Source organism: Mesoplodon densirostris, chromosome X (genome assembly GCF_025265405.1).
Source record: "Mesoplodon densirostris isolate mMesDen1 chromosome X, mMesDen1 primary haplotype, whole genome shotgun sequence".
Lineage (NCBI taxonomy): Eukaryota > Metazoa > Chordata > Mammalia > Artiodactyla > Ziphiidae > Mesoplodon > Mesoplodon densirostris.
Genome location: NC_082681.1, coordinates 32,617,113 through 32,635,417, shown reverse-complemented (window position 1 = coordinate 32,635,417; position 18,305 = coordinate 32,617,113). Strand labels below are relative to the sequence as shown.

Here is an 18,305-nt window from a genome sequence, read left to right as displayed (position 1 = left end):
TTCCAGGCAAAGGAAATAATTTATGCAAATTATCAGAGGTATGAAACAGCATGTCATGTTAGGAAATGCTGGCTGTCTGGTATACCTAGACCAGCGGTCTCAACCATGGGCTATTTTTCTAGAAACAGGTGCTAACTTCTCTGCCACTGTGACTTAGTTTCCACCACCCCCAAATTAGGACCCACAATCTGACAAGTTTGATTTTGTTTTATTATCGTTAGATAATGTTTATAAAATGCTAGTCACATGTGTCTCAATAAATAGTAGCAGTTGTATGTTGCAGAGAAGTCAAGTAAGGTAAACACTAAAAAATGTAATTTGGAACTGGGTCGTACCTTAGAAAGGTATAAACCTTTTGCTAAGGCTGGGTGACCTTAGCAAAAGTCATTACAGTGGAGTGCTGAATTTTTTTTTTAAAGCTCTTTATTTATTTATTTATTTTGGTCACGCCACACGGCTTGTGGGATCTTAGTTCCCCCAACCAGGGATCAAACCCAGGCCACGGGAGTGAAAGAGCCGAGTCTTAACCCCTGGACCTCCAGGTAATTCCCTGGAGTGCTGAATTTATCAGAATAGGTTAGGCTATGTTGCAACTACAGACAATACCAGAAATTTCAATGGTGTAAGATAAGAGTCTCTTTCTTCTTCATCCAAAGTCTGCAGCAGGTCCAGACAACTCCTTAAAACAGCTGCCTTCCCTGGCTTGACTAAGCAATTGAATATGCTTTGATATGTTAACTTCACCATCTCAACCTGAGGCTTCCAAGTTCACTTGAGCAGAGGAAGAGAGAAACTGGAGAATCACATAGAGGCTTTGTGCACGTATTGCTTCTGCTCACATTTCTTTGGTCAGATCTAGTCATGTGGCACTGTGTAATACAAGGGTATTGGGAAGTGTAGTCTCCCTATGCCCCATAAGGAAGGGAAACAAGATACTGGTCAGCATTAATAATGTCCCTGAGAAACGGTAAAGCCAAAAGAGGGCTTTTTTGGTGAGCTAAAGAGGAAGTGGGAGGAGAGATTGCATTCTTGTAGACAGTATGAGGAGCTCCATGGACCCACTTCCCAGTGAAACTGGTGAAGATTATTAAAAACACAACCATTTACAGTCTCTGGAAATAATCCTAAGAGTATACACCAAATGAAGAAAATATCTATTTAAGAATATCTACTAGGATTCCATAAGAACAGCAAGAGCCTGTGGTATTTGAACCAAGACTGTTCTCTCCCTCCCCTTCCCAGCTCAGTGACATGGAAGCTCCATTCCAGATGGGTGCAGCCAAGAATACAGGGCTCCCCCTCTATGCAGCTCCCATAGAGGACTATCTTCCCAGAAGGGGTAGGACATCACCATTTTTCATCCTGCCTCCGGCTACCTGTTGCTGAAGCTAAGTTCTGGGGTAATGTGGCTAAAAGGTCAGGGTCCCTTCTTTCACCCAGCCCCCTCTGGTGGGACAGAGGCTCTACCTTGAGCATGGTTGGGCTGAAAATACTGGGACCCTGATTACCGTTGCCCTGGCTGGTATGGTGGTTCCACACTGGCAGAGGCAAGCTAAGACCTGAGGCTACTGCCCCACCTCTACCTACCACTTAGGTCCTAAAGTGGGGATGTTTCTCAGAGAGAAGCAACCTCACCCCTCAATCCCATAGTCTTGGCTTGGAGATTTTTCTTTGGGGGAGAAGGTTACAAAACAATCCATAATCTCTTCCCAAAGGAACTGACTTCATCAGCAACACAGAATAGGAAGTTCGAGCTTAAGGGTATTCTCAAAAACAGTGGAGGTAGTGGCCTTTGGGAGGAGATTGGTAGGTTCAGTGGAGATCTATAAACTAGACTGTAGGCCACCTCATCTACAAGAGAGAACTGGGTAAGGAGACGGATTGGAGGAGCCCTCCTAGGCTCAGGACAACTCTCAAACATTGATCTCAGGAATTGTTCCTCCAAAGGAGCTCTAGGGACTTCCCTGGCTGTCCAGTGGTTAAGACTTCACGTTTCCAATGCAGGGGGTGTGGCTTCAATACCTGGTCAGGGATCTAAGATCCCACATGAAGCATGGCCAAAAAACAAAAACAAACAAAACAAACAAACAAAAAACAAAGGAGCTCTAATTTGTATGCTGCAGAGAAGTAAGGTAAATACTGAAAAATGTAATTTGGACAGTAGAGCAATTTATGTCCCAGGGTGTTGTTGAAGACAATAGAGCAATCATTTTGCACACAGAGTTTAACAGCTGGGCACTGTCAGGAAAAGAGACAAAGAAAAACCTGTCAAAACCACTGTCATCTTGGGAGACTATGGGTTCACCCAAGGCCACAGCCCTTGAGGACCAACATCAGAAGATTAACACTGGGGGGTGGGGGGATAACAGGGATAGACTTCAGTAATGACCCAGCCATTCACTAAGCAAGTAACAATAATAAGCCCAGAGTGGTGGCTGGGGAGGCCTGCACCCAGAGTTAGTATATTACCTAAAACATTCAGTTTCCAAAGAAAATATATTATGAGATATACAAAGAAACAGTAAAGTATTACCCATACACTATAGGGTGGTAGGGAGAAGCAGGTAGCAAAAACTTCCTGTGAGAGTAATCAGATGTCAGAGTTAACAAAGACTTCAGAGTAGCCATTATAAATACATTCAAAGAACTAAAGGAAACCATGATTAAAGAAATAAAGTATGAGACAATGTTGTATCAAATAGAGAATTGAATAAATATAAATTATATATAAAAAAGAACTGGAAATTCTGGAGTTGAAAAATACAGTAACTGAAAAGAAAAACTCACTAGAGAGTCTTATATTACCTTATTAGGGCTGCCATAACAAATACCACAGAATGGGTGGTGTAAACAGCAGGTATTTATTTTCTCACAGTTCTGGAGGCTAGAATTCCAAGATCAAGGTGTCAGCAAGTTCGGTTCTTTCTTTCTTTCTTTCTTCCTTCCATTTATTTATCTAGCTGTGTTGGGTCTTAGTTGCGGCATGCAGGCTCTTAGTTGCAGCATGTGGGATCTAGTTCCCTGACCAGGGATTGAACCTGGGCCCCCTGCATTGGGAGCGTGGAGTCTTAACCACTGGACCACCAGGGAAATCCCCAGGTTTGGTTATTTCTGAGGCCTCTCTCCTTGGCTTGCAGATGGCTATCTTTAACTGTGTTCTCACATGGTCATTCCTCTGTGTCCATGTGCCCCTGATGTTTCTTTTTGTATCCAAATTTCCTCTTCTCATAAGGATACTGCTCAATGGTAAGTAGACTTATCATGGTGATCACTTTGAAATGTATATAAATATTGAATCACTATGTTGTATACCAGCGACTAACGTAGTGTTGTAGGTCAATTATACTTTAAAAACAAACAAATTCATAGAAAAAGAGATCAGATTTGTGGTTATCAGAGTTGGGGGGGAGGGGGAGTTGGATGAAAGTAGTCTAAAGCTACTGGAAAAAACACATACAATGTAAGAGCTGTGAGTTGAGTCTATTCCATGTCTTACTGAGGACTGTAGCCCGGGAGACAGCCCCTCAGATAGCTCTGAGAAACAGTTCCGAAGAGGTAGGGGAAGAGCCAGTATATATAGTGCAGTCAAGATCTCGGTAAAGGTTTACTGTTCATGAGGATCAAATATCTCAGTCAATGATTTTAGTACTTTTCTAAGTATGGGAAGGTGCGAGCATATGGTGTCATTGAAATTCTTCCTTACATATGCATTTTAACTATCCAGGGGCCCATATATCCAAAACACACAATGCTTCATCCTGAATTCCTTTCAGGGTGTCCTTGTAGGTCAGTGACTGCAGTGGCCAATGACTTGATCCTTGTAGAACTGGAATGGCAGGCCACATTCTCTGTTTACAGTATAAACTTCCAGTTATAAGATAAATAAGTACTAGGGATGTAATGTACAACATGATAACTATAATTAGCACTGTTGTGTGTTACATATGAAAGTTGTTAAGAGAGTAAATCCTAAGAGTTCTCATCACAAGGAAAAATTTTTTTTCTATTTCTTTAAATTTGTATCTATATGAGATGATGGATGTTCACTAAACTTATTGTGGTAATCATTTCATGATGTATGTAAGTCACATCATTACGCTGTATACCTTAAACTTACACAGTGCTGTATATCATTTATATCTCAATAATACTGGAAGAAAAAAATTAGGACACCACTCAGATTAGATTAGGGCCCACCCTAACAGTCTTGTTTTAACTTAGTCACTTTTTTTTTTTGCGGTACGCGGGCCTCTCACTGTTGTGGCCTCTCCCGTTGCAGAGCACAGGCTCCGGACACGCAGGCTCAGTGGCCATGGTTCACGGGCCTAGCTGCTCCGCGGCATGTGGGATCTTCCCAGACCGGGGCACGAACCCGTGTCCCCTGCATCAGCAGGTGGACTCTCAACCACTGCGCAACCAGGAAAGCCCAGTCACCTTTTTTTTTAAAGTTTTAATTCTTTTTTGAATTTTATTTTAGTTTTATACAGCAGGTTCTTATTAGTTATCTATTTTATACATTAGTGTATATATGTCAATTCCAGTCTCCCAATTCATCCCACTGAGTTTTAATTTTTAATTTTTTTTACAGTAGGTCCTTGTTGGTTATGTTTTATTTTATTTTATTATTTTAAAAAATAATTTATTAATTTATTATTTATTTATGGTTGCATTGGGTCTTTGTTGCTATGCACAGGCTTTCTCTAGTTGCAGCGAGCAGGGGTTTACTTTCCATTGTGGTACGCAGGCTTCTCATTGCAGTGGCTTCTCTTGTTGCAGAGCATGGGCTCTAGGTACACGGGCTTCAGCAGCTGTGGCTCACAGGCTCTAGAGCGCAGGCTCAGTAGTTGTGGCGCACGGGCCTAGTTGCTCTGCAACATGTGGGATCTTCCTGGACCAGGGCTTGAACCCGTGTCTCCTGTATTGGCTGGCGGATTCTTAACCACTGTGCCACCAGGGAAGCCCTCCATGGTTATCTATTTTAAATATAGCAGTGTGCATAGGTCAATCCCAAACTCCCAATCAATTTTTAAAAAAATTTTATTGGCATATAGTTGACTTACAATGTTGTGTTCGTTTCTGCTGTACAGCAAAATGAATCAGTTATATGTATACATATATCCATTCTTTTTAAGATTCCTTTCCCATATAGGTCATTACAGAGTATTTTTTAAATAGTTATTTATTTATTTGGCTGTGCCGGGTCTTAGTTGTGGCATGCGGGATCTAGTTCCCTGACCAAGAATTGAACCCCAGCCCCCTGCATTGGGAGCATGAAGTCTTAACCACTGGACCACCAGGGAAGTCCTGGTCATTATGGAGTACTGAGTAGAGTTTCCTGTGCTATACAGTAGGTCCTTATTAGTTATCTATTTTATATATAGTAGTGTGTAAATCTCCCAATTTATTCCTCCCCCTTAGTCACCTCTTTAAAGGCACTATCTCCCAATGTAGTCATATTCTGAGGTACTGGCGGTTTCAACATACGACTTTTGGGAGGGAAACAATTCTGCCTATATAACAGGTCTCCACAGTAAATTTGAATTGGCAGAAGAATTAATAAACTTGAAGATATATCCATAGAGATTATGCAATCCAAAGAATAGAGAGAAAAAAGAATGAAGAAAAATGAAGAGCCTCAGAGAAATATGGAACACCATTATGCACACCAACATATATGTAGCAGAAGTACCAGAAAGAGAGGAGTGGGAGAAAGGAGGGAAAAAATATATTTGAAGAAATAATGGCTAGAAACTTTCCTGAATTTATTGAAAAACAATCTACCCATCTAGGAAGCTCAATGGACTCCAAGTAAAACAAATGCAAAAAGATCCATAAACAGACACATCATAATAAAAATGCTGAAATATAAAGACAAGGAACAAATCTCAAAAGCAGCAAAAGAAAAATGACTCATCATTTACAAGGGAATCCCAATAGGATTAAAAGCTGACTTTTTATCAGAAACAATGGAGGCCAGAAGAAAGTGGGACAATATATTCAAAGGGCTCAAAGAAAAAAAATGACAGTCAAGGGGGCTTCCCTGGTGGCGCAGTGGTTGAGAGTCCGCCTGCCAATGCAGGGGACGCGGGTTAGTGACCCAGTCTGGGAAGATCCCACATGCCGCGGAGCGGCTGGGCCCGTGAGCCATGGCCGCTGAGCCTGCGCGTCTGGAGCCTGTGCTCCTCAATGGGAGAGGCCACAACAGTGAGAGGCCCGCGTACCAACCAAAAAAAAAAAAAAAAAATGACAGTCAACTAAGAATCCTGTATTGAGCAAAGCTATCTTCCAAAAATGAAGGTGAAATAAAGACATTCCCAGGTATATAAAAACTGAGAGACTTCATTGCTAGTAGACCTACCTTACAAGAAATAGGAAGTTTTTTAGGCTGATATCAAGTGACCCCAGATATTAGTTCAAATCCATACAAAAAACCCCAAAGAACAAAGGTAAAGGTAATTGTTGGAGGATGTCATCAAGATGTGATTGTTGGTTGACCCGAAAGCTGGACCCAGGCAATTAGAGGCTCCTTATCCCCCCACCACCTGAGTCAGTGGAATATGTATTCTACCCACCATTCCCACACTAGGTGCCATTTCAAGAATGTAGCCTTGAGAGAGTAATGCTGAATTGTTGAGACCACCTGGACTGAATATGTGACTAAACCCTGTTAAGGCCTCTATGTAAACTTTTAAGATTCTGGTGGGTGGATGCAGAGATTTACTTAGCTTGCAACCACCTAAGACAAGCCTCCTATGTAAGTTCCCTTGCTTATTAAAACTGCCACCTACAAATCTGGAGTGGTCTGCCTCTTTCATTAGTATCTCCTTACCCTCCGTGTAAGGGGGCCAATTTCAGATTTCACCTGGGGAACTCCTGAGGTTACAAACCAACAGTAGTTGTATAATTATTAAAGACAATATAAATGCATATTTCTTCTCCTTTCTTCTCTTAACCAGTTTATATATTAACTGTAGAAAATGATATGTCTATAGTGTATTGTTGGGCCTATAACATATAGAAATGTAATATATTTTCCAATAATAGCACAAAGGAGGTGGATGGAACAAAGATGTATTGGGCTAAGGAAATGATTCCAGATGGTAACTCAGATCTACCAGAACAAATAAAGAGAATCAAAAATGATAAAAAGAAGGTTAATATAACAGAAGGTATAAATATATACTTGTTCTCCTTTCTTTTCTTAGCTCCTATAAAAGTCATAAAATTATATAAAGTAATATAATAATGTATTATTAGTTTGTAACATTTATAGATGTAATATGTGTAACAGTAATATCACAAAAAGGGGCAAAAGGGAATAGAAGTATATAGGAATATTTTATATCTCACTGGAAATAAATTAGTATAAATCTGAAGCTGAATTTTTTTAATAAAGGATATATTTCTTTTTTTTAAATTAATTAATTAATTAATATTATTTTTTTGCGGTACGCGGGCCTGTCACTGTTGTGGCCTCTCCTGTTGTGGAGCACAGGCTCCAGATGTGCAGGCTCAGCGGCCATGGCTCATGGGCCTAGCCGCTCCACGGCATGTGGGATCTTCCCGGACCGGGGCATGAACCCATGTCCCCTGCGTTGGCAGGTGGACTCTCAACCACTGTGCCACCAGGGAAGCCCTAATTAATTAATTTTATTTTTGGCTGCATTGGGTCTTCATTGCTGTGCGCGGGCTTTCTCTAGTTGTGGTGAGCAGGGGCTACTCTTTGTTGTGGTGAGTGGGCTTCTCATTGCAGTGGCTTCTCTTGTTGCGGAGCATGGGCTTTAGGCACGTGGGTGTCAGTAGTTGTGGCACGTGGGCTCAGTAGTTGTGGCACGCAGTCTAGAGCCTGTGCTCCACAACAAGAGAAGCCACCACAATGAGAAGCCGAAGCACGGCAGTGAAGTAGCCCCTGTTTGCTGCAACTAGAGAAAGCCCATGCGCAGCAATGAAGACCCAGCACAGCCAAAAAAAAAAAAAAGACATGAATGGTAAACCCTAGAGCTGCCATTAGGGAAATAATTCCAAAAATGTGAAAAAATCATTAAAGAAGTTAAAATGCTACATTAGAAAAATATTCACTTAATGCAAAAGAAAGCAGTAAAGTTGGAATAGAGCAACATAAATGAAAAAAGTGAAATACAAACATACATTCAACTCTATCAACAGTAACAGTAAATGTGAATGGATTAAACAATGCAAAAGATAAAGTTTGTCACACTGGGTAAAAAAACAAGATCCAACTGTTACTGTCTACAGGAGACACACTTTTTTTGAGGGGGGGGCTGTGCCATCTTAGTTCCCCAACCAGGGATTGAACCTGTGCCCCTTGCAGTGGAAGCAAGGAGTCCTAACCACTGGACCGCCAGGGAATTCCCAGGAGACATGCTTTAGATTCAAAGATATAAATAGGCTGAAAAAGATATATCATGTAAACAGCAACCACAAGAGAGCTGAAACGGCTATACTAATATCAGACATAATAGACTTTAACACAAAAAAATGTTACTACAGATAAAGAGGGACATTCTATAATGATAAAGGGGTCAATCCATCAAGAAGATATAACAATTATAAAATATATGCACTTAGTAAAGGAGCACCAATATACATGAAGGAAAAACTGACAGGAATGTAGGGAGAGATGGACAATTCAATAATTTTTGAGACTTCAATACCCCATTTTCAATAATGGATAGAATAAGTAGGCAGAAGATCAACACAGAAATAGAAAAATCTAACAACACTATAAACCAAACAGATCTAAGAGACACATCCCACTCTTAGAACCCTCCACCCAACAAGAGAATGTACATTCTTCTCAAGTGTACATGGAACATTCTCTAGAATGGACCAAATGATAGGCCAAAAAACAAACCTCAATAAATTTAAAAGGATAGAAAGAATACAAAGTATGTTCTCTAGCTACAGTGGAATGAAATTAGAAATCAATAACAGAAGAAAAACTGGAAAATTTGTCAATATATGGAAATTAAACAACATACTCTAAAACAATCAATGAATCAAAGAAGTCAAATGGAAAATTAGAAAATACTTTGAGATGAATGAAATGAAGACACAACATACCAAAACTTATGAGATGCAGCAAAAGCAGTGCTTAGTGGGAAATTTATAGCTTTAAATCTGTACATTAAAACAAGAAAAATCTAAAATTAATCACCTAACTTTCTACTTTAACACACTGGAAAAGTGTCTTTTCCAACTAAACCTAAAGCAAGCAGAAGGAAGGTAATAATAAAGATTAGAGGGGAAATTAATGAAAGAGAGAACAGAAAAACAATAGAGAAAAATCAATGAAACCAGAGTTGGTTCTTTGAAAAGATCAATAAAATTGGTAAACTTTTAGCTAGATTGACTAAATAAATAAATAGCAAAAGAGAGAGGACTCAAATTACTAGAATCAGAAATGAATAGGGAAGTCCCTGGATGTCCAGTGGTTAGAACTCGGCACTTTCCCTGCAGGGCCTGGGTTCAGTCCCTGATCGGGGAACTAAGATCCCACAAGCTGTGCGGCGTGGCCAAAAAAAGAAAAAGAAAAAAAAAAAAAAGAAAAGAGGGGACATTACTGATGATCTTATAAAGATAAAAAGGATTATAAATGAATACCATGAATAACTGTAAAAGAAATTAAAGATTAAAATGAATGGAAAAACATCCTGTGTTCACTGATTAGAAGATTAACATTAATTTTTTTAATTACTTTATTTATTTTGGCCACGTCGCCATGAGGCTTGCAGGGTATTAATTCCCTGACCAGGGATTGAACCCAGACCCTCAGCAGTGAAAGTGTGGAGTCTTAACCACCGGACTGCCAGGGAATTCATGATATTAATTAATATTATTTATTTTTCATTTTTATTTTTTATTTATTTATTTATTTATTTTTTTTGCGGTATGCGGGCCTCTCACTGTTGTGGCCTCTCCCATTGTGGAGCACAGGCTCCAGACGCGCAGGTTCAGCGGCCGTGGTTCACGGGCCTAGCCGCTCCGTGGCATGTGGGATCTTCCTAGACCGGGGCACGAACCCATGTCCCCTGCATCGGCAGGCGGACTCTCAACCACTGCGCCACCAGGGAAGCCCAATTAATATTATTTAGATGGCAGTGCTCCCTAAGTTGATCTACTGATTCAATGCAATCTCTATCAAAATTCCAGCTGATTTATTTGTAGAAATTGACAAGCTGACTCAAACATTCATAAGGAATTCATAAGGAATTGCAGGAGATCCAGAATATCCAAAACAATAGGAGGGCTCGCACTTCCTGTTTTCAAAACTTTCTACAAAACAACAGTAATCAAGACCTTGTGGTACTGGCATAAAAATAGATATATAGATAAATGGAATAGAATGGAGGTCCAGAAACAAGCCCATCTGTCTATGGTCAACTGATATTTTTACAAGACTGCCAAGAACATTCAATGGTCTTTTCAACAAATGGTGCTAGGTCACTGGATAGCCACAGGCCAAAGAATGAAACCAAACCCTTATCTCACGCCATACACAAAAATTAACTCAAATTGGATCAAAAACCTAAATGTAAGAGCTAAAACTATAAAACTCTTGGAAACATAGGGGTAAATCTCTATGACTTCATATTTATTTATCAGATTTATGTATTCTCAGATGTGATGCCAAAAGTATGAATAACAAAAGAAAAATGGTTAAATTGTACTTCATCAAAATTAAAACCTTTTGTGCTTCAAAGAATACCAACAAGAGGGATCCCCTGGTGGCGCAGTGGTTGAGAGTCTGCCTGCTGATGCAGGGGACACGGGTTCGTGCCCCGTTCCGGGAAGATCCCACATGCCACGGAGCAGCTAGGCCCGTGAGCCATGGCCACTGAGCCTGCGCGTCCGGAGCCTGTGCTCCGCAACGGGAGAGGCCACAGCAGTGAGAGGCCCGCGTACTGCAAAAAAAAAAAAAAACCCCAAAAAGAGTACCAACAAGAAAGTAAAAAGACAACCCACAGATTGGGAGAAAATATTTGTAAATTATATATCTGATATGGGCCTGGTATCCAGAATATATAAAGAACTCTTACAACTGAAGAACCCAAAGTCAAAAAACCCAATTAAAAAATGGGTAAAGGGCTTCCCTGGTGGCACAGTGGTTGAGAGTCCGCCTGCCGATGCAGGGGACACGGGTTCGTGCCCCGCTCCGGGAGGATCCCACATGCCGTGGAGTGGCTGGGCCCGTGAGCCATGGCCACTGAGCCTGCGCGTCCGGAGCCTGTGCTCCGCAACAGGAGAGGCCACAACAGTGAGAGGCCCGCGTACCGCAAAAAAAAAAAAAGGGTAAAGGACTTGAATAGATATTCCTCCAAAGATGACATACAGATGGCTAACAAGCACATGTAAAGATGGTCGTCATTAGTCATTAGGGAAGTACAAATCCAAGCCATGATGAGATACCACTTCACAGCTACTAGGATTGCTATTAAAAAAGAAAAGGGAAATAAGTGCTGGTGATGTGGAGAAATTGGAGCCCTCTTACATTGCTGGCAGGAATATAAAATGGCACAGCTGCTGTGGAAAACAGTTTGCCAGTTCTTCAAAGATAGCATTACTAGGGACTTCCCTGGTGGCACAGTGGTTAAGAATCCGCCTGCCAATGCAGGGGACACGGGTTCAATCCCTGGTCCGGGAGGATCCCCCATACTGCGGAGCAACTAAGCCTGTGCGCCACAACTACTGAGCCTGTGCTCTAGAGCCTGTGAGCCACAACTACTGAGACCACGCGCCTAGAGCCCGTGCTCCGCAACAAGAGAAGCCACTGCAATGAGAAGCCCATGTACCGCAATGAAGAGTAGCCCTTGCTCACCACAAGTAGAGAAAGCCCGCGCACAGCAACGAAGAACCAACGCGGCCAAAAATAAAAAATAAAATTAAAAAAGATAGCATTACTATATGACCCAGCAATTCTACTCCTAGGTGAATACTCAAAAGAATTGAAAAACAGGTACTCAGAGATATGTACACATTTTCAGAGCAGCCCTATTCACAATTGCCAAAAGGTGGAAAATAAAAAATGTCCATCAACAGATGAATGGAAAATAAATTGTGGTATATACATACAATGGAATATTATTCAGCCTCAAAAAGGAAGTTCTGATACATACTACAATGTGAATGAACCTTGAAAACATTATGTTAAGTGAAAGCCAGACCCAAAAGACTACATATTATATGATTCTATTTATATGAAGTATCTAGAATAGCTAAATCCACAGAAACGGAATGCATATTGGCGGTTGCCAGGAGATGCTGGGAGGAGAGAATGAGGAGCATTTGCTTAATGGGTATGAGGCTTTCTTCTGGGGTGATGAAAATGTTTTGGAATTATATAGAGGTAATGTCACCAAACTGTTCCTCTTAAACCGGTTAATTTCCTGTTATGTGAATTTCACTTCAGTTAAAAAAATGTTTTAAAAAAGGTTAAACAGTTACCGTATGACTTAGCATTTCCACTTCTAGGTATCTCCCCAAGAGAAATGAAGATGCACATCCACACAAAAATGTGTGTACATGAATGTATCATTACTCATAATAGCCAAAATGTGGAAACAACCCAAAGTCCATCAACTGATGAATGGATAAACAAAATATAGTATAACCATAAAATGGAATATTATTCAGCCCCCTTAAGGAATATATTGATATACTCTACAATATGGATGAACACTGAGAGCATGCTCAGTGAAAGCAGGCAGTCACAAAAGGCCACATATTATATGATTCCATTGATATGAAATCTCCAGAAGAGGCAAATATGTAGAGACAGGAGATTACTGGTTGCCTGGGAGGATGGAGAGTGACTGCTAATGGGTATGCTTTTCTTTCTATTTTTTTTATTAGCAAATTTTTTTAAATTTTTAAAAATTAAAAAAAAATTTATTGGAGTATAGTTGATTTACAATGTTGTGTTAGTTTCAGGTGTAGGGTATTGTTTTTCTTTTTGAAGTATTGAAAATTTTCTCAAATTAGATAGTGGTGAATGGTTGCACAACCTTGTGAATATACTAAAAGCCACTCAAGTGCATATTTTAAAATGGTGAATTATATGATATGTGAATTATATCTCAATAAAGCTGTTACAAAGAAGAGTACATGGGAGAGAAACAAAAGACATTAAGTATACATTATTCTTGGTTGGGCGAGAGGGAAGGAGAGATAAATAGCTAAAGAGGAAGATCAATGGAAAAAAAGCAAGGGAGTGATTATCATAAAAATCAGCATAGTGGTTACCTGTGTGTGTCATCTGGAGAATCTGGATAATGTGATGGGCTTCTTGAGTGTTGTCAGTTTTGTATTTCTTGACCTGGGTGGTGGTTATGCAAGGGGTTCCTATGTAACTACTTGTTATACTGCAAAGTTGTGTCTTACGTACTTTTCTCTATGTGCCTCTCTCCATCTCACTAAGTGGAACACCACTTTCCACCTGGTTGCTCAGGTCAAAAATCTTGGAGTCACCTTGACTCTTCTATCTTACACCTCATATCTAACCTGCCAAGACAACTTGTCAGTTTTACCTTCAAACTACATTCAGAATCTGACCCCTTCTCACCACCACCTGGTTTGAGGCACGTACCATCTCTCACCTGGACAGCCTTTTTTTTTTTTTTCTGGCTGCATTGGGTCTTCATTGCTCTGTGCTGGCTTTCTGTAGTTGTGGCGAGCAGGGGCTACTCTTCGTTGCAGTGCGCAGGATTCTCATTGCAGTGGCTTCTCTTGTTGCGGAGCACAGGCTCTAGGCGCACGGGCTTCAGTAGTTGCAGCATGCTGGCTCAGTAGTTGTGGCTCGTGGGCTCTAGCATGCAGGCTCAGTAGTTGTGGCGCATGGGCTTAGTTGCTCCGTGGCATGGGGGATCTTCCCGGACCCGGGCTCAAACCCACGTCCCCAGCAATGGCAGGCAGATTCTTATCCACTGCGCCACCAGCAAAGTCCCAACAGCAGTAGCCTTCTAACTGATCTCTCTGCTTCATCCCTTGACCCTCCTGCCCTGGTTTATTTTCTACATAGCAACCAGTTTCTTTGTTTTCTCCTTTGATCTGGAGGTGTTTCTTAATGAGATATAATCACATACAATGAAATGCACATACATGTACAGTCCAGTGAGTTTGGACAAATGTAGACACCTGTATAACAAACACCCTGGTTAAGATATAAAACATTTCCATTATCCCCCGTAAGTTCCAGAAGGATCCTTTTTTTTTTTTTTTTTTTTCTTTTTGCGGTATGCGGGCCTCTCACTGTTGTGGCCTCTCCCGTTGCAGAGCACAGGCTCCGGATGCGCAGGCCCAGCGGCCATGGCTCACGGGCCCAGCCGCTCCGCGGCATATGGGATCCTCCCAGACCGGGGCACGAACCCGTATCCCCTGCATCGGCAGGCGGACTCTCAACCACTGCGCCACCAGGGAGGCCCTAGAAGGATCCTTTTTAAAGCCAGTGTTAGATATGTTAGTCCTCTGCTCAGAACCTCCCAGTGACCCTCCATGTCACTGAGAATAAAAACTCAAGTTTGTACAATGGCTCATAAGGCTGTACACAGTCTGCCCTCGCCCCCCTCCCCCCATTACTTTTCTTATCTAATCTTATTCTTTCCTCTTCCTTCAGTCCACTCTGTACGGGCTCCCAAAACAGATAATTACATTTCTTCCTCACTGTTCCTAGGACGCGTCAGGCACTTTCCTGCCTCAGGGCCTTTTCACTTGGTGTTCTGTCTGGAATGCTCTTCTCCCAGATATCTGCTTCATTTAGGTCTCTGCTCAAATGTCACCTTATCAGAAGAGGCCCTCCCTGACCACCCTATATAAAATAACATGGCCCCCCACCCCGCACTCTCATCCCCTTACCTTGCTTCATTGTTCTTCATAGCACTTAGCTCAATCTATTATATATTATGCATGTATAATTCTGTTACTCTCTCTCATGTAAGTTCTAGAGTGCAGGGAGTTGAATGCTTTTGCTTTGGCTGTTATCTCCAGTGCTTAAAATCAATGCCTGGCATATAGTGGGTGCTCAAAAACTATTTATTAAATGAATGTCCACAGCCTCCGGTCTAGTCCAGTCTGCCATCATATCGTCTGGACTAGTGCACCAGCCTCCTAACTGATCTCCCTGTCTTGTGTCCGATCTCCACAATCCATTTCCCACACTGCAGAATTATCTTTTTAAAATTCAGATCTGATCATCTCACTTTCTTTCTTAAAACCCTTTGATGGCATCCCTTTGCCCTTCTGATAAAGTCCAGAGTCCTTAACATGACTTGCAAGGTGGCTGACTTGGCCCTGACTACCATCTGTCTTTTTCCTCCAGCATCCTGGTCTGCTTCGAGTTCTTAGCTGAAGCCAGTCTCTCTCTTCAGGTCCTTGGTGTATACTAACCCTCTGACTGTGATACTCTTCCTACCACCCCCCTTTCAGGTCTCAATTTGAGGGTCATCTCCTAGGGGAGCCTCCTCTGAGCTCTTAGACTAGGTTAGCCCCTTCAGAGTCCAGCGGCAACTCATCTCTGCTGGCATGCTTTCTCCACCCCCCCAATATTTATTTTTTTTTTGCCACACCACAAGGCTTGCGGGATCTCAGTTCACCAACTTGGGATTGAACTCGGGCCACGGCAGTGGAAGCCCGGAGTCTTAACCACTAGGCCACTAGGGAACTCCCTCCATATTTAATTTTTTTAAAATTTGTAGGAATAACTATTTAGTTTTCACCTATGAAATGAAGTTGCACCGTTTAATTAAAGGTGATAAAAATATTTCTTTTAAAAAATTTAATCATAAACTTCGTAAACATGAAAAATACCTTGAGTACACCACTGATTTTTGCTACTCATTGTCCTGTTTCTTTCCATGACACTTTTTAGAACACTGTCTTCCTTTGCGTTCCACCTCAGTGTAAGCTTCTCTTTCTCCATCTGCCTCTACAACTTTCTCTTTCCTGTTCTGCAGTTTTTTTGTCTCATCTCTTTTTTTGTTTTTGTTTTTTGGGGGGTATGCGGGCCTCTCACTGCTATGGCCTCTCCCGTTGCGGAGCACAGGCTCCGGACGTGCAGGCTCAGCGGCCACGGCCCACGGGCCCAGCCACTCTGCGGCACGTGGTATCCTCCCGGACCGGGGCACGAACCCGCGTCCCCTGCATCAACAGGCAGACTCCCAACCACTGTGCCACCAGGGAAGCCCGTCTCATCTCTTAAATGCTGTTTTCTGTGTGATGCTTTCTTTAGCCCTTTCCCCACTAGGCTTCTCATGTATCCCCACTGTACTTAATACATTCTGTTAAAGAATGTTATCACATATCAAGTGAGTTTGATTCTGAACTCTCCCAAAGGCTGGGATTGACTTAATCCTGAGAGATCAACCCAGTGCACTTTTGTTCTTGTACTCATCACACCTGCACTATTTGATGTCCAGCTCCATGAGGTAAGGGGCTATGTCTATCTTGTTTGCTAATATCCCGTATGCCAGGCATGGTGCCTGACAGAGTAGTTACTCAAAGAATATCTTTAAATGGACTAACGAATATGAATATAAAAACTCTAACCCACTATTTATTTTTACATCTGTTTCCTGGGATCAGCCCAAATTCTAGTCAGATCAACAAAAATTTACTAGTCATTTGCCCTAACTGGCCTCCCTACCTTCCATCTCCCTGCCATCTATCTGATAGCCTGCAACCACAGTAACATTAAAAAATGTCTGATTGTGTTCCCCTCCCCAAGTCTCTACCTCGTCATTACCAACAGAATATAGTCAAAGCTCCTCGGCTTGGGTTCAAGCCTGTGGCCCTGATCTCCTTTTTCAAACCTCTCTGGGTTTATTTATTAAGTGCTTATTATATGCCAAGCACTGGCCTGGTCACTAAGGAGTTCACAAACTAGTTGGGAAGACAGGTAGGTACATAGATTAACTTTTTTTTTTTTTTTTTTTTTTTTTGCGTTACGCAGGCCTCTCACTGTTGTGGCCTCTCCCGTTGCGGAGCACAGGCTCCGGACGCGCAGGCTCAGCGGCCATGGCTCACAGGCCCAGCCACTCCACGGCACGTGGGATCCTCCTGGACCGGGGCACGAACCCGTGTCCCCTGCATCGGCAGGCGGACTCTCAACCACTGTGCCACCAGGGAAGCCCTAGATTAACTTTAATAGGGCGTGATCAGCTCTATTACAGGGTCTGAGAGAACAGCTTCAGACAATGGATTATAAAATGTCAGGTTCACAAGTTCAGTCTAGAACTGCATGTCCAATACGGTGGCTACCAGCCACATTTCAAGTGCTGAACAGCCACACGAAGCTAGTGTAGTGGCTGTCATACTGGACCGCGGAGCATAGGCCATTTCAGTCATCCATGGCCGGGGGGTTACCTATAGGTGCTTTTTTTTTTTTTTTTTTTTTTTTTCTGTACACGGGCCTCTCACTGCTGTGGCCCCTCCCGCTGCGGAGCACAGGCTCCGGACACACAGGCTCCGCGGCCATGGCTCGCGGGCCCAGCCGCTCCGCGGCATGTGGGATCCTCCGGGATCGGGGCACGAACCCGTGTCCCCTGCATCGGCAGGCGGACTCTCAACCACTGCGCCACCAGGGAAGCCCCCTATAGGTGCTTTAAGGAGAGCAAGGAGCATCTCCCATATGCACAGGCTGTGCGGTTACAGCTACCAGTCTCGCGACCCAATTCTCCCACTCCCACTGCTGCCCTCAACCCCCAACAGACACACCTTGGCTGAGGTGTATTTTGAAGTAGTACGCGCTCCCAAGACAGATAATGTATGAAAGTACTTTTGTAAATTATTAAGTGATGCAAAAATGTGCTATAATAAATAGGTCCAGGGCCTCCCTGGTGGCGCAAGTGGTTAAGAGTCCGCCTGCCGATGCAGGGGATACGGGTTCGTGCCCCGGTCTGGGAGGATCCCATATGCCGCGGAGCGGCTGGGCCCGTGAGCCATGGCCGCTGGGCCTGCGCATCCGGAGCCTGTGCTCCTCAACGGGAGAGGCCACAACAGTGAGAGGCCCGCATACCGCAAAAAGAAAAAAAAAAAAAAAAAAAAAAAAATAAATAAATAAATAAATAGGTCCAGCTTTTGCTTTCATCACAGCTTTGGTCACTTCAGGCAAATTCTAGCTCTTTTCTCGAACTTCTCCCATCCCCCAAATTTATGCTAAAGGGTTTTGAAAAGTATCTGTTACACACAGGCAGCATTTATACCAGGTAAAAATCCAGATTATACCTACCTTGGTGCTTTTACAAGCCATCCGTCCAGGACCCGACTTCACCACCCGCCTTTTACTCTCACTT

The 18,305-nt window shown here is 42.5% G+C and overlaps 1 non-coding gene across 1 annotated transcript; it reads right to left on the bottom strand.

Moving 5' to 3' along the window:
- Positions 1–3,017: 3,017 nt before the first annotated feature.
- TRNAW-CCA (transfer RNA tryptophan (anticodon CCA)) lies at positions 3,018–3,090 on the bottom strand. The gene has a single exon. It is a non-coding gene; the product is annotated as a tRNA-Trp (tRNA).
- Positions 3,091–18,305: the final 15,215 nt, after the last annotated feature.